Here is a 15,703-nt window from a genome sequence, read left to right on the forward strand (position 1 = left end):
GCAAGCGATTCTGGAACAGTCTGTAAAGTTGTTCTCATAGCGGAAGACATTTCTTAATACATTTGAACAAGTTTTTTTAAGATATTCAACCAGTTCTTAACTAATGGCGATGGCCGCAGACGGGCGTCCGTATCATCTCGAACTTCGGTGGCGGAGTCGTCCAACAACAGCAACAGCGGCGGCAGCGACAGACGTTGTACATCGACGTCCGTCGTCCGTTGACGTACCAGTATATCACTCTCTCACACACACACACACACACACACACACACGTCGTCACGAGCGGTGTCCGTGATGTCGGCGGCGGCGCGTCAGCAGCAGTAGTAACGGCGGCGGCACCGGACAAGAACGACACACAGGTAATACAATACACCGGGGGGGCTCCCGAGTCGTTGCACACCACCGCGCGTATCAGTATGGCACTAGGTACATCAGACGCGCACACGCACGCACAACCACGCACGCACGCACACTCTCGCGCTGTTCACACACACGCACGCACCGTCGGCCGGGCGCAAGCGCACAGGCGACGTTCGCGCGCACACGCGCACATGCGAGCGCGCGCGTACTATACGGCTACCCGACGACCCCCCGCCACCGCCACCGCAGCCGCCGCGCGTCGTCGTCGTATCGCTTATTGTATAATGTAACAGACGGCGGCCTGCCGACCGATCGCTGGGCGGCCCGGCACGTCGGGTTGGGCGTCTCGACCGCGCGTGGTCGGTGAAGAGTTTCCGAGAGTCGGTGACGTTTGGTCTGACGCACCGGCCGAGGCGGCGGATTATTATTCAACCGCCGTCGCCGATAATGTACCTATCAGCAACAATGGTCGGCCGACGTAGATAAGCACCAAATATCTTATCAATTGCGTTGTCGCGCCCGTCCCGTCGACGTCCACGTGGCGAGGTGGAAAGATCTGCCAGTGCCGACCCGACAGCTGCTGGCTTTCGGTCCGGCAGCGTCGGCGGTCCACCTCCGAGACGGCGTGGTCGGCAAACGGCGTTATCGAAGACCTGGCGCGATCGGTACGGTTTGGGGGCCGACGATCGCCGTGCTCGCGCGCCCCCTTTCAGCCGTGCTCTGACCGGTACGCGTCAAGACATTCCGAGCGACGTTTTCGAGTGCGAAAAAGCCGTAGGCGGCTGGCGGGCCGGCGGCAAGTCCGGTCGCGGCAGAGCCTCTCGCGCGAAACCGGGTGACCTCCGACACCATAACGGCAATCAGACGTTATTGTTTCACGTGCCCCATAACAATATTGATACGCTAATTATACTGGTTTCATTTCGCGTTGATCGATTATCAGTCGTTATCCGGTTATCCTTATAGTATTAACTACTATTTCCTCAGGAATAAACTTTTATATGTTTCGATTTACATCTCGATTCTTCGACGTCCGACGCTCAGAACTACTTGGACGCGTGACATAGGTATAGTTATTTTCATATAATTTCAATTGTTCTTCATTTTGATAATTGAAGTGAAACAAATAATCATGTGGCCTGAACCTCTATTTGATGCAGACTTATGGAACTAATGGTAATCATTGGTTTTTAACGGTTTTCTACGGTTATGACTTTGCAGGAACGTGTAACAAGCGTAGAGTTTCTGTTGCAATTATTCCACAAATGGTAGTTGAAAATTTAAATGCTTTCATAAATAATTGGAGTCAAAATATACTTTAAATGAACGTGATGTCTGAAAATGTTAGTATTCGAAATATTTGTTAAAACTGAAGACAACAACATTGTGAAGAGCGTTCTCGTTCCGCTAAAATCTAAAAAGTCAGTGAAAATATTATTTTCTTATTTTCGTATACAAACTAATTAAAAATAAGTAATTGTTGTTTTATTATTATTTTAAGTTCATAGACAAGCAATCTTTATACATCTAATATAAATTATACTGTTATATAGCAATGCATGTAACTGCTCTTTATGATTAAAACTTATTTCCTAACAAACAGTTTTATCAATTGATGAAACACTATGTTAACCAAACTGAATAATCCTTTCTACCATTCTATGTAATAGTTTTATCGTAAATTCATTATGAGACTCAGACGACTCGGTTCAATGAGAAATTGCTTAACGAATGTTTAACAGCTAATATGTTTTCTATGCTGTAAATCAATAAAAAAAATTTTCTTCGTGATTTTTAATTTTATAAAGAAATTACATTAATATTCGCGGATACTGCGGGGAATCATAAAATATTATAAATCTACCATAATATACATACTACATATACATATATGTATGACTATATAAAGTTGTTCAATATTTGTGCTTCATTAATCACATATACCCAGAGAATAATAATAATAAATGATAGCCAATAGGTTCAAAATGATCGATTTTATAATATAATAAACATGTTTTGATGTTTTTCCGTTAGATTAGATACTAGTCGTTTTTAGTAAATAAAGTCCTTGTTTGGTTAAAACTTATTTTTTTACTAAGATTTTTCCTATGAAAGAGCAAAAAAAAAATTGTCTTAATGCGTCATTCTAATTAGTATAAATTATTCTTATATGCATCAAAGTCCAATAATACTTGTAAAATAGATATAAAGCTCGAAAATTGTACGAGTAGATAAAAACATCTATTTTTATTATATATAATATATATATATATATATATTTTTTTTTGTAAAAAGAAATTTTTCGTTATTAAAATTCTTTATAAATATATTATTTTTTTTTAAGTGCTTTTATTTGAAACATTACAGCACGACAATTACAAATAAGTGAAACAAAAATATTTATAAAGATATTTAAAAACAAAATAAAAATTTTAAAAAAATAACAAAATTAAATATAATACATAGTAACAACTTTATAAATATATTTTATAGTAATTATGTAATTATATCTATATTAATAATGCCATAATTCAACTTTGCATCCGATTTTTATCTTAGACCAGCTATAAATCAAAATTTACCTTCTCATAAAATTTTAGAGTTACAAATTATTTTGTGCTCCAGTTATAAAGTTCATTGGCTTAGGATGAATTTTAAACTACATATTAATTATAAGAAAATATTACATTTAAGTAGATACATATAGGGTTATATAAATACAAGTAATACAACGAATTCAGCTATATTGAAGAATTTGAGTTTAGATTACTATCTAGGGTTGAATGTTGCTTTGGGTAAGCTTAATTAGGTAAAATCTTAAAATAATTAATCTGCATCAAAAATTAAACTATTTAAGAAGACTCCGCATCCGCAATGTGTCATTTTCGTCTTACATACATACAACATAATACATTTTCGTTCAACAGAATCTATTTTATGTTGTTAGCTTTAATATTTGAATAAATTTACCTATTATCAAATTTAAAAATAAGAATTTTATCTATAGGCTTTTATTAATATCATAATTTTAAAATGCGTTATGAGTATTTTTTAAAATGTTAATATTTTACATAAATATAACTCAGTTTAAAATTTAAATATCAATAAAAGCTTATGTAATAGCCTAGATAAAATTTCTTACCTTCAAGTTTGATAATAGATAAATTTAAAAAGCTAATAGCATAAAATGGATTCTACTGAACGAAAATTTACCATGTTGTATATGTATGTAAGATGGAGATAATACATGCGGGAGCGGCGTCTTCTTAAACATATCCATAAATTATTTGATTTTTAAAAATAGTCGGCTATAAACTACAGTAACTAGTTCCTTTCAAATATCTATTCTATTGAAAAATAATAAATTAATAAAATTAATTTTGAAGCATTAGAATTTTATTTATGCGTGTAGAAATATTTTTGTTTTTCAGCATTGATCAAATTAATTGTTGTTTAAAGCAATTAAAAATTTACATGGTTACTACATAAAAGTTTGTTTATTTTTTTCACATCAGCCATCGGACATGAAAAATTATAAGATGTGAAAGTTTTTAATTACAACTTTTATTTATATAAAAAGCTTTGCAACTATTTAGTATTTTCGTGAAATCGTGTCTGCGCCCCGTGTAAATAATTATGAACTCAGATAATATTATGTTGGTGCAACTATATAATCGCATCCTCAATATTATGATAAAAATGTAAGCTTTTTTTGAATATCCTTCAAACTTTTAAAAGTTGGTGAATACTTGGTTAACATAATCTCAGTTTTTATTTTTATTTCTTGTTATTTACAAAGTACAAACCATACAATACTGTTCATTACATCACCAAATGTACCTACCTAGTACCTATAAGTAATGGAAAAATAAGACATTCTAACAACAATTAATAAAACTGAATCATTAAAGTTAATTTTAAAAAATAAATTTATTTGCTTTTATTTTTATTATTTGATTATTTGATTATAAAAAATTATGGTGTGGGACAGGGGTGTCCAACCTTTTGTGAAGTCTGGGCTACATCATATGGGCAAAAGTTGTTGTGGGCAGCATAGTTTTTAATAATAATAACTTAGATATACAATGTTTTATTTTTATTTGTTGATAAATGACATGAGATCTATGTCGTGGACATATCTCCAATAATAAAATATTTTATCAAAATCGGCTCGAGTTGATCCACTAATCACTCGTATAATTAATGTGTGCCAGTGCTATTATGCTAAGATAAAAGTATTAAACACTATTAAAGTTTATTTGATGTTTAATATTATGTAGTTTTATATTCTTATGATAAATTTGTTTTCATAATATTAATATATTATATACAATTAAATAATAGTTTTTAAATTGAAGTGAGGGCCGCATCAATATCTACCATTGGCCGCATGCGATTCGCGGGCAGCGGGTTGGATATCCTGGTGTAGGACATAGGTACTAAGGTACCTATAAATATAATATATATATATATGTAGGTAATAATAATATACATAATAATTATATAAATACGAATAAGATATTGAAAAATCAATATATTTATTTTTGTTTAGTATTAGTATCAGTAGTGATGAACAGATTTGTTTAAAACAAATATACAATTTATGCTTTTATTTAATTAAATATTTGTTTCATTGATACTGATGTAAGAAAATAAAATTAGACGGTAAGTTGCGTACTTCTGTAAGATTAGGTCTTTTTTACAGGCGATTCTTTTAACAGCAATCTCAAATTTCACCTTTTTATTTACAAAACAACAGTTTTTTAAAGAACTATAGTATGTACCTAGTTGGCTAATAATTTTATATATGACGATAAAAATTATTGCTATTGTCATAAATAAAATAGTGTGCTGAAATCATTTCAATTAATATTGAATCTTTTTTTTTGTTTTGTTTTGTTCAACTTTCTTAACAATTTTTGAGCGAAAAAATAAAAACGTAATAATTATCAATATTTTTGTAAAATAAAATTTATAAATTAATACCTCGTCTTTTGGTACACCTATTACAATACTAATTTATAATAATTATTTGAACAAACTATACAATTTAGTCAATTTAGATGAACTTGATTTATTTCAAACTACAAAAAAAATTATACAAACATATAATTAGAAAATCGTCACATCGATGATACAATTTTACATCTGTAATAAACAATTTATAAACTTTTAATGAAATCTCAACTTATTAGTATGATATGAATATAATATGATTGATGGTTTGTCGTATGCGATAATTGCAGCGTTTAAATAGAAAATAATATATTCCACTTACCCCTGTGGTTAAGCTAGATGTATAAAATTCTGAGCGTAATTTATCTAGTATTATTTTTATATAAATCTAATATTATTATTATTATATTAATCTAATATTATTGTTGTTGGTTTTAAGTAAACTAGGTCAACGACAGTTTGCAAACATAACAATAATAGTATTATAGATTTTGTATATTATAATATTAGCTTAAAAAAATAATAATGATGATGAAAAATGTTCTATTTAATTACCAATACGTTTTAATACTTCCTATTTCGATAAATATCCAAGGGGTTTACACAGAATAAACTAAATACAATATAAACATAAACATGTTATGTTTAAAGTATGTATTATGTATATATATATTAGTCTATATTGATATATATACATATATATCAATACATCGTATAGTCTACATGTAGTAAGTACCTATTGTTACGACCTACGTAAACATTTATAATTCTATGTAATTTCAATATGTCTTTTTTTAATATACATATTTGTGTGTGTTTAAATAATTTAATTTATGACATTAATCTCCCGGGACAATTATGAACGTATGATAATAATTTAGGGTTCCGCCAAATAATATGATATATTTTATCAGTAAGTTATTAATTATTGAAACTAGCTGTTATAAAAGTATAATATTACACCGAAATGATGTTCTTAGCTATATAGATAATAATACCATATTATTATTATGTATAAAAAAACTACGTTACAATAGTATAAGTTATATAACAATATTTCTTTCGTGTGTAATTTTGAAGGTTACACGTTTCCATAGATAAAACTGTTTAAATGTCGAATACTTATATTTTTTTAATCAATTGCTATGATAATATATCACTATCACTTTTATTATTAAATGCTAGTAGTAATAAATGGTACTACCTACTATAGTAAAACGTATTTTCTGCTTATTTATATTTCTAATAAATAGACACAATAACACAAGTAGTAGGTTATACCTAATACTTATTTGAATCGCGTGAACTTCAGTTCTCAGTCTTTTCCATTTACCTAAACAGTTTCATCATAACATTTAAATAACCGTAAATATCGTATAGGTAGATTTTTTCAAATGGTTTTTACTTAATTCTAATGCGTGAAATTATAATTAATACCTACCTTTATATAAATAGGTATTTTGTAAATATAAATATTTCATACATTGTCTACGGTGTGTCATCATAAAATTAAGTCTTAAATTTTAATATTTATTTTTTTTTTTTTTTTAATGTTCAATGTTAATGAAAACCGTTACATTTTATAACGGTCTATCGAGAAATCAATAGGTAACATGAAATGTTCATGTAGGCAGCAGAGGTAACAGTTAACGAACAACAAAAAAATCATATTCGATCAGGGATTCTGAATTCATTGTATGTAAACATTGTAAACGTAACTTAAATTTAGGATAGAGTCTTCTTAAATAATTAGACGTTTTGTCAATGTTGAATAAGAACAGTATACATTTATTTAGAATCAGAAGCGACTAACAGCAAGGTAGCCGTAGGACATGAACCATGATCAAAGTATATCCTGGGATAAACTATAAAATTCAATCAAAAATACCCAATGAATGATTTTAAACAATGCAATATGATTTACCTTAAATTTGATAAATAAATTATTCAAATTTCTAAAACCATAAGAACAGTTAAAACAAGAAAAACTTAAAAAGAACCTTGTATTATATTTTCAAACTAGGTATCTGACAAAGGAACAAAAATTGTATCAACATATTAAATTTGAAAATAGTTGAAAATTTTAAATACCTTTTTATAATAGTTAATGGTTATAACTTAAAAAGTACTATAATTATTATTACATTAATAGGTATCTTATACAGAGAATGATAATATAATACTTATAAAATACTGATAATGAAAAGTTTTTATAGCTGATATTATAAGATTTTATTATTGATATTTTAACTGTTATTTATAATAAGTTATAACTAACTTTAAAATAAAATACTATGAAAGCTTATAAAGTGTTCTAGTTACTATTCTTACGGTCTTACCTTTAAGTTTGTTAATGAGTAGGTAGTTTCATTCTAATTTACTCTAATTAGTTTACGACACAGACATGGTTCTACTAATTGCAAATTTTCTATATTTTGCCAAGCTCATGCGCAACCTAGGTATTTATAAATTGTTTTATTTATCTTTGCATAATTGCGTATTATTTTCGAAAATTTTTATTTTAATATGAGTATTTTACTTAAAATAAAGTTATTTAAGTACTATTTTGAAATTTCATTTTGCTTAATTCATTTTTAACTAATAGGTTTTAACTTAAACGTTATATTATTTAACTTGAAAATGTTATTAAATTACGCAACTGTTGCCCTACTACTGAGTAGGTAATGATTTAATTGGATCCTCTGTAAATTGTAAATACTGTAGACTTGGGCTTTTTCCTTAAATCATATTTTGGACAAGTAGATATCTACCATTTATATACTAAATGATCGTAATGATCATAGGTTTTTTTATTAAATAAATATGTATTAATAATTTGTAATATAACAAAACAATAATTAAATTTGATATTTTTTTTATACAAGATTTGGAGGCTTGAGTGAAGGAGACATCCATCGACACTACTTCAAAGTGATCATAGGTTACAACACTATTTTAGGCCCTGTATTACTTTTACTTTAATAATACAAATCAGATTTTACAACAATTTATATATTATATTTGTTTATTATCTTATCGACAATTTATTTTTTTAATTAGTTATCAACATTTAAATAAATAATAATAACAATAATAACATAGGTTTATAACACTTCCTTGTGTTATTCTAAATTTTAACTGATAAGACGTATTAAGTTAGTGATAAAAAAATTAAGCAACATTTCAAATGATTACAAATAATTCAATATTCTTTAAAATAAAATTGTTTTTTTATATTAATATTTAAATCATTTTCTTTGAAAATCGATACAATGGATTCTTCACTCTGAAAATTAAGAACTCATAATAGTAAGTAGATGTTTTTTCTTTAAAAATGTACATAATTATTATTGTGAAAAACTCAATCTTTAATCTGAGGATTATAATTAGGTACATAACTAGTACATAACTTTTAGCTTATTAAATTAAATGTCTATACATTTATTGGTCTGACAAGTGTGTCATATGCATACGTCATACATTACCTGCAAAATTTAACAAAACATGACGTGTAAATGTGTTATCAATAATATTGAGGTTTCTTTTAATAATAATTTTCCGTACTAACAATAAAGTAATGATTATAATTTTTGAAATTAAAAACTCCTTATCTACACTTGGTTTCACATTTATATATATTAAGCTTATGCATAATTTGCAGGTTACAAAAAAGGTCTAGACATCCCAAGTCTAAAACTGGTATTTATTATTAATTATATTGTTATTTGTTTTCAAAGAACTTATTCTAAGTTCTTAACGGTATCAATAATGTAGGTAGGTATCTATTACTAATAAATAGTATTCAATATTTATTAACATAACAATTTAAATCTGTTATGGACCAAATTATATTGTAAAAATAATTAAGTAGTATATATTCAAGGTTTAATTGTGACACCAAACTCAGATTTTTTTTGTGAAGAGAAATCTAAAATTTTTATTCCACCCACTTGCCCAAATTTTCTAGTTATTTAATATGTTATAAAAGTATATACTATTTTTTTTAAGATTATTTTATTTGAATTTTTACACAATATATTTTAAACTCATGACCCACCTACCCAATTAAAATGTGAAGTGATCGCTTTACATGAAATATGAGTTCAGGCCATTGAGTTTCAATTTAGTTAAGGTTGTTTATGTTGTGTATTATACATACTAATTTTTCTAATTAGTACTTGTCTTATTCCAGTATCTTTCTAATATTTTCTATTAAACATTTTCCTTAATATTGTTCCATTTACTTAAAATTTCCTTTGTCAGCTCTAATTAAAACACCTTTTCAAGGCCTTCATTGATCTCATGTGTCAGTATGCAGTACCAATTTTGAAAATACTATCATAATTAATCAAAGATATATTCCAACTGGCTAATTTTTCATCATCCTAAGTTTATTATATTTTATCATTTATTATTCTATAAACTACTCAAATAGATTCTCAAAATAATAGATATGATTTAATCATGTCTATATAACATATGATGACAGTATTCTTCATTCTAATCTACCAAAAAAAATTCTTGACATAATTAAACATTGTAATTATTTTTTTGTATTCTTATTACTTATCTTCTACTGCAAAAATTAGGTTTTTAAACATTTTTAGGATCTCTGGTATTGTTTTTAAGCATGAATCTATCTAGAATTAATAATTAGGTATGTACTACAAAAGTTATAACTTATAACCTACCAATGAATGGTTAACATTTATTTAAGTATATTTTAAAAATTGATTCCTTGCAAAAATATACATATCTAATAATTTGAATATTTATTATTGAATAAATAATATAATTAATAATAACATTATTATTTATTAATATTTTTATTGTTTTGATTATTGTAGATGTATTATTTTATTAATTATGATTATTTATATTTATAGATAGACAAACCACAAACAATGTTGGACATGAATTTGAAGGTGTGATTATAGCTTGTGTAATTTATAATGAAATTTAACCTATTGGTGATCAATAAATTAACAATTTTGGATGACAAGTGGTAAATTATTACGACAAAAAATCTGTAAGCAAATTCCTTCAAACTTATTTGATACTAAATTAAATTATACATATTTTGGTTATAAAAGTCAGTAAACAATTATGTTTGATATTTTATAAAGAATAAATAATTCATGAAAACTTATGTTATTATAAAAAGTTTATAAAAGTCAATATTTGAATAGTTTTAACAAGATCATAAATTTTCTATTTACAGATATTTGTCAAAAGCAGACATAGAATTTTTCAGCAAAAACTACTTATGGATTTTAGCATCTAAAAAATGGATTTTTAAAGCTGGTATTCAACTTGAGAGAATATTAAACCAAATGTTTATTGATGGTTTTTAACAATAATAATAGACAAAGGTCAGAAAGTTAATGAAAATACTTAACTCGAGTTAAATTAAGTTAAATAAACACATAGTTGTTAAACTAAAGGTTAATGGTTAACAATAAAGAAATTAATTTACTAAGTTTAAAGATAATAAAGAAAAAAATACCTATTAACAAAATTATTTAAAAACACTGTTTCTATTTTTTTAATTGTTACATAGTTCATATAAAGAGTATTTGGTGACTATGAAAATATTGTATTATTCAGAAACATATGATTATAAAATGTATTATTTTTATTCAAATTTATTTACATGACATGATTAATGATAAATCCATTTAATCTAAACTTTTTAAAAATATTATTACTATTAATGGTTTATTTTTAAATCAACTGAAAAAAATTGATTTATAACAAATGAGTTTCTAAGTTAAATAAAAAAATTTTTTTACTTCTTAAATTTACTTAAATTAGTTAATACCTTTAATTATAAGTAATAAGTACCTATGATTATTTTATTTAAATGTTGTGTCATGAACTAAAAATTAACTCAAATTGTTTATGATGAATTTTGACTTAAAAAATATAAAACTTATCAATATATTGTACATTATTATTTGTTTTATTTTTTGCAAATATATTACTCAATTTAAATTAATTTAAAAAATGTGTAACAAATAAAAACTACTAAGAGTAAATGTAATTTATCAATTTCAATTTATTTGAATAAAATAAATTTTTTGATTTAAGAATGAAAAAAACTTTTAATATAATAATTATTTGAAAAAAAATTATCAATCTATTTAAATCTTAAGAAAAAACTAGTTGCCAAGAGAATATTGAAAGAGTAAAAATATTAAATTTTCTCAAAATTCTTTGGTTTGGTTATTTCTTTAACTTTTTAATAATGATAATGTGTGGTTATTTAATTGAAATATTTTTTTATATCTCGTATTGTGAGAATACACTATATATTATGAATTGAGTATTTAATTTTAATATTATAAATTATAATATCATCTATTTACAACAATTATAAAATTTAATAAAAATTTCTTTTACTGTATAAAAATAATTTTTTAATGAATCTAGATCAAAATATCCAAGTTTAAAAATGTAGAAAAACATTTTAATTAATTAATTTTGAATTTTAAAAGATCAATAAACCCAAATAGTTTAACCATATATCCTGATAAAAATTAATATTTTCTCATAAAATAAACTTATTTATTAAATTATAAAATTGCAAGCATAAAACAAATTTTTTTAAATAAAAAAAGTATACAATAATTTTGTAAGTTGATTTAAGTTGATAATTTAATATTTGAGCTAATTTTATTAGAAATTAAACTATTTAAAAATTTGTATATTTGTTTGAATATTCTGTCTGTGCATATTTAGTTCTTAAATATTTTGACTACCATTTTTTATAAAACTTATTTTGTTAATAATTATTAATTATTTAGCTTTGCATGTTTTGACTAAATAATATAATGTTTAATGCATAATATTAAGTTATAAGTAATTAGCATGATATTAGTATTATTTTTCAAATATATAGATAAGTATTAACTTTATACTTATTTATACAATTTGAGGTTTTTACAAATATATACATAAATATAAATTTGTTTTAAAAATAAATCATATTAAATTTGATTAGATGTCCTACGGCTGTTGTTGAAGAAAAGAAAAACAAATACTATGCAAAACCTGTGGTGAATCTTAACAGAAAAATACCTCATATTCTGCCAAAATAAGAAAAAGCCATTAGAAGTTCAGATTACTTAAATGAAGCTCTAAACCCACAAGAAGAAAACTAGTTGAAGCTGTGTACTACGAATAAAAAATAGTTATAATAATTATAGTTTGTTAATACTATTTTAAAAAAAAAATAAATTATTATGAACTAAAAAAGTAAAAATTATGAATCTTATTTTGTTGTAATATATTAAATTATTAAAACTATAGATAGTCAAAATTATTATCTAATTATAAATATTTTAAAATAAAATAAATTTAATGATTGCACATGTAATATATATTTTAGGATAACAATTAATTTTAAACATTTTCTAATAATTACAATTTTCAAAAAAATTTAAATTAACTATTATTAATATACAATATATTTTTTTTAGATTAACTGAGGGTACTTAAATGAAATTTTTTTCATTAATAATAAATTTAAAAATGTCATTAATAAAATATTTTATTTCATAATTTATTCAATTTAAAATTTATTTAATTTTTTAATACAATTATTATATGATGTAAAATAATTAATACAGTACTTAAAAATTCTAACAATTTACCAAAAGTGACAATTTTGCAATTCTTGTTTCATCTAAAACATTAAGGCCTATATTCTAAATTTTATTTTAAATTAGAATGATGACTTATATAAATTTAGTTACCGTATGTAATTATGTTTAACTATATGTACTTAATTTTCTTTAAATAATTTTTGTACCTAAACATTGTATAAATTAATTTATATTATTTTTATTTTTATTGCATTTATTTATTCTAAGGATTAAAATAGTATTATTATTCTAAAATATCTTATCATTTTAGCAGCAATTTTTTCCAGTGTAATTATTATTTATATTGTTTTATATAAAAAAAACAATTAACATATTAATAAATTATTTGTTAAAATAAGTGACTTAAAAATATAAACTCATTTTAAAGTTGTATTTAATATTAAAATAATTGTCACAAAATATATAACACCATATACTATCTTATAAATTTCATAAAATTAATAATTTATAACTCAAAAATATTTTGTATTATTATTATCATTGTTTATAGTAATAATTATATAAAACTTAACTTAAACATTGTATTTCAAGTTTTGTTCAGTGTAAAATCCACTTGTAATTCAACAATGTTTAATTTTTTATCACATTTGACTCGAAGCAGTGCTCTAAAAGTTAAAATAATTATTGATAAGTTATAACTATAATTTAAAAATTTGATACAAAAGCTATTTTCTGATATCTACTAAAAAAACAGTCATTGAATTTCTGCCAATTTTTTATTTTTTACTTAATTTAGATTAAACAATCTTAAAATATTTTGTATAATAAGCTTAAGTAATACCATTACCAGAAGGTTGTTGCCAGAAGATATGGTGGAGGAGCCGCCCACTGGCAATACTTCTGGGATGCTTTTGGAAGTGCCAATTTAATCCAAAAACCAAATTTACTTAAGTTAATTATAGTAATAATTATAAATGTATTTCTGGAAAAATGTATTCTTAAGTATTATACATTTTTGTTAATTAAAAAAAAATAAGAATGATATAAATTATTAACTTATTCAGGTACTAATTTTTTTTTAAAATTATTTATAGTTTTTATTAATAATAGTTTTCTATAATATTTATAGATCAATACTAACAATTATAATTTACATTTTTTTTTTTTTAATTCAAATGCGAAATGAAACTTCTTATTTAATTTTATTTTTATTACGTAATAATATTAATTGAATTCATTGAAAGACTAATTCAAATTATTATATCTTTATTTTTTCAATATTTATTTTAATATTTCATTTATAACTATAGTGAATGGGTAAAAATAAATTATTAAAATAAATATTATTCATATTTTGAACAATATAGATAGGTAGTCTTAATGTACTAACTTACAAATGGATGAAGTATTAGGTACTATATTTGTGTTATCTTTGTATTTGCTATTATTTCTAAAATCTAAATCAAACTTAAAATATTAGTATTATATTTATTTAGTATGTTACTAATACATTACTATATTAGTTGATCTTATATTAGAGTATTTATCTTCACTAAATACTAGGAATTTAAATCAAAACTATAGAATTCTAAATTAGTATATTTATTCAGTTATTTACATAAAATGTTCAGTATTTGTTTATGACTTTTATAAACATATATTATAGTTGTATTAAATTCTTTTAATTTTATTAACTAATAATTATTAGTTATTACTTATTACTATTAACAATGATTAAATTTGATAGTATTAAGTATATTAATAACCAATATAAATAAATAAAAACTATTATATTTTGTATTTTAAAATAATTTTACATAAAGAAATAATGAATAAACTTGGGTGTAGCCAATGATATGTATATTATCCAAATCTTGCTCCATGTGTATTCGTGCTGAAAAAATTAGAGCTAAATAAGTAATATCTATTTCAAATTAAAATTGATTGTTTAAGATTTAAATGATTATATTTCAATAATATTAACTATTAAGAATCTCAATTATATTATACAGCATAATATTTCATCAATAATACTATCTTTTAGTATTCTATCATTTTAAAGTATCTAACTATTTAAATAATTGTTGCTTTGTGTGTGTGTGTGTGTGTACCATATTAACACAAAAAAATATATCAAACATAATGATGATTTCCTTAATTGATCGATTAGTAGATCACAATTATTATTATAATATACTCCTTACAAAATATGAGAAATAGATCTTAATAATCTGAACTAAAAGTTTGCATATCACTAAAAATTTACTATTTAGTTTAAATATTTGCTTTAAGAAAACACAAATTATAACTTATTGTTATATTATCATATAACATAAACAATATGTACTTGAAAAAAATATTTATTTTTCATGTTATTGGAAAGAAGCTTATGAACATTTTTATTTTAATCTTGAGTAATATTCTAATAATTTATAAAAAAAAATAATTAATAATTGTACTTTAATTTAATTATCATCATTGTTATTAAATTGATTAAAAATTAAAATTTTTGAAAATACTTTTAGAGGATTGTACATTCAAATCATAATGTGAAGTCTGTCAAACATATAACGTTGTGAATTTTCATTTACCAGAACTTTTTTTATGTTAATATTAGATCTATTATCAAACATAAAAGAAAGAATATTATTTAGTGTCTCATAGTTATATTTTTTATTAATAATTTAATTTTAATGTAAATTATACTCATGACTAGTTTCATAGTTAAAATATTAATAAAAACCTACAAGGCGAGTGACCTAAATAATATTCTTATTGTT

At 24.6% G+C, this 15,703-nt stretch overlaps 1 long non-coding RNA gene across 1 annotated transcript; it reads left to right on the forward strand.

Annotated features, from left to right (window-relative positions):
• The first annotated feature begins 8,503 nt into the window (after positions 1-8,503).
• LOC112597153 lies at positions 8,504-12,554 on the forward strand. The gene is made up of 4 exons (XR_003114821.1): positions 8,504-8,625; positions 10,203-10,345; positions 10,538-10,688; positions 12,320-12,554. It is a non-coding gene; the product is annotated as an uncharacterized LOC112597153 (long non-coding RNA).
• The last annotated feature ends 3,149 nt before the right edge of the window (positions 12,555-15,703 follow it).

The sequence above is a fragment of the Melanaphis sacchari genome, unplaced genomic scaffold, assembly GCF_002803265.2.
Source record: "Melanaphis sacchari strain LSU unplaced genomic scaffold, SCAv2.0 Contig37_pilon_pilon, whole genome shotgun sequence".
NCBI classification, from domain to species: domain Eukaryota; kingdom Metazoa; phylum Arthropoda; class Insecta; order Hemiptera; family Aphididae; genus Melanaphis; species Melanaphis sacchari.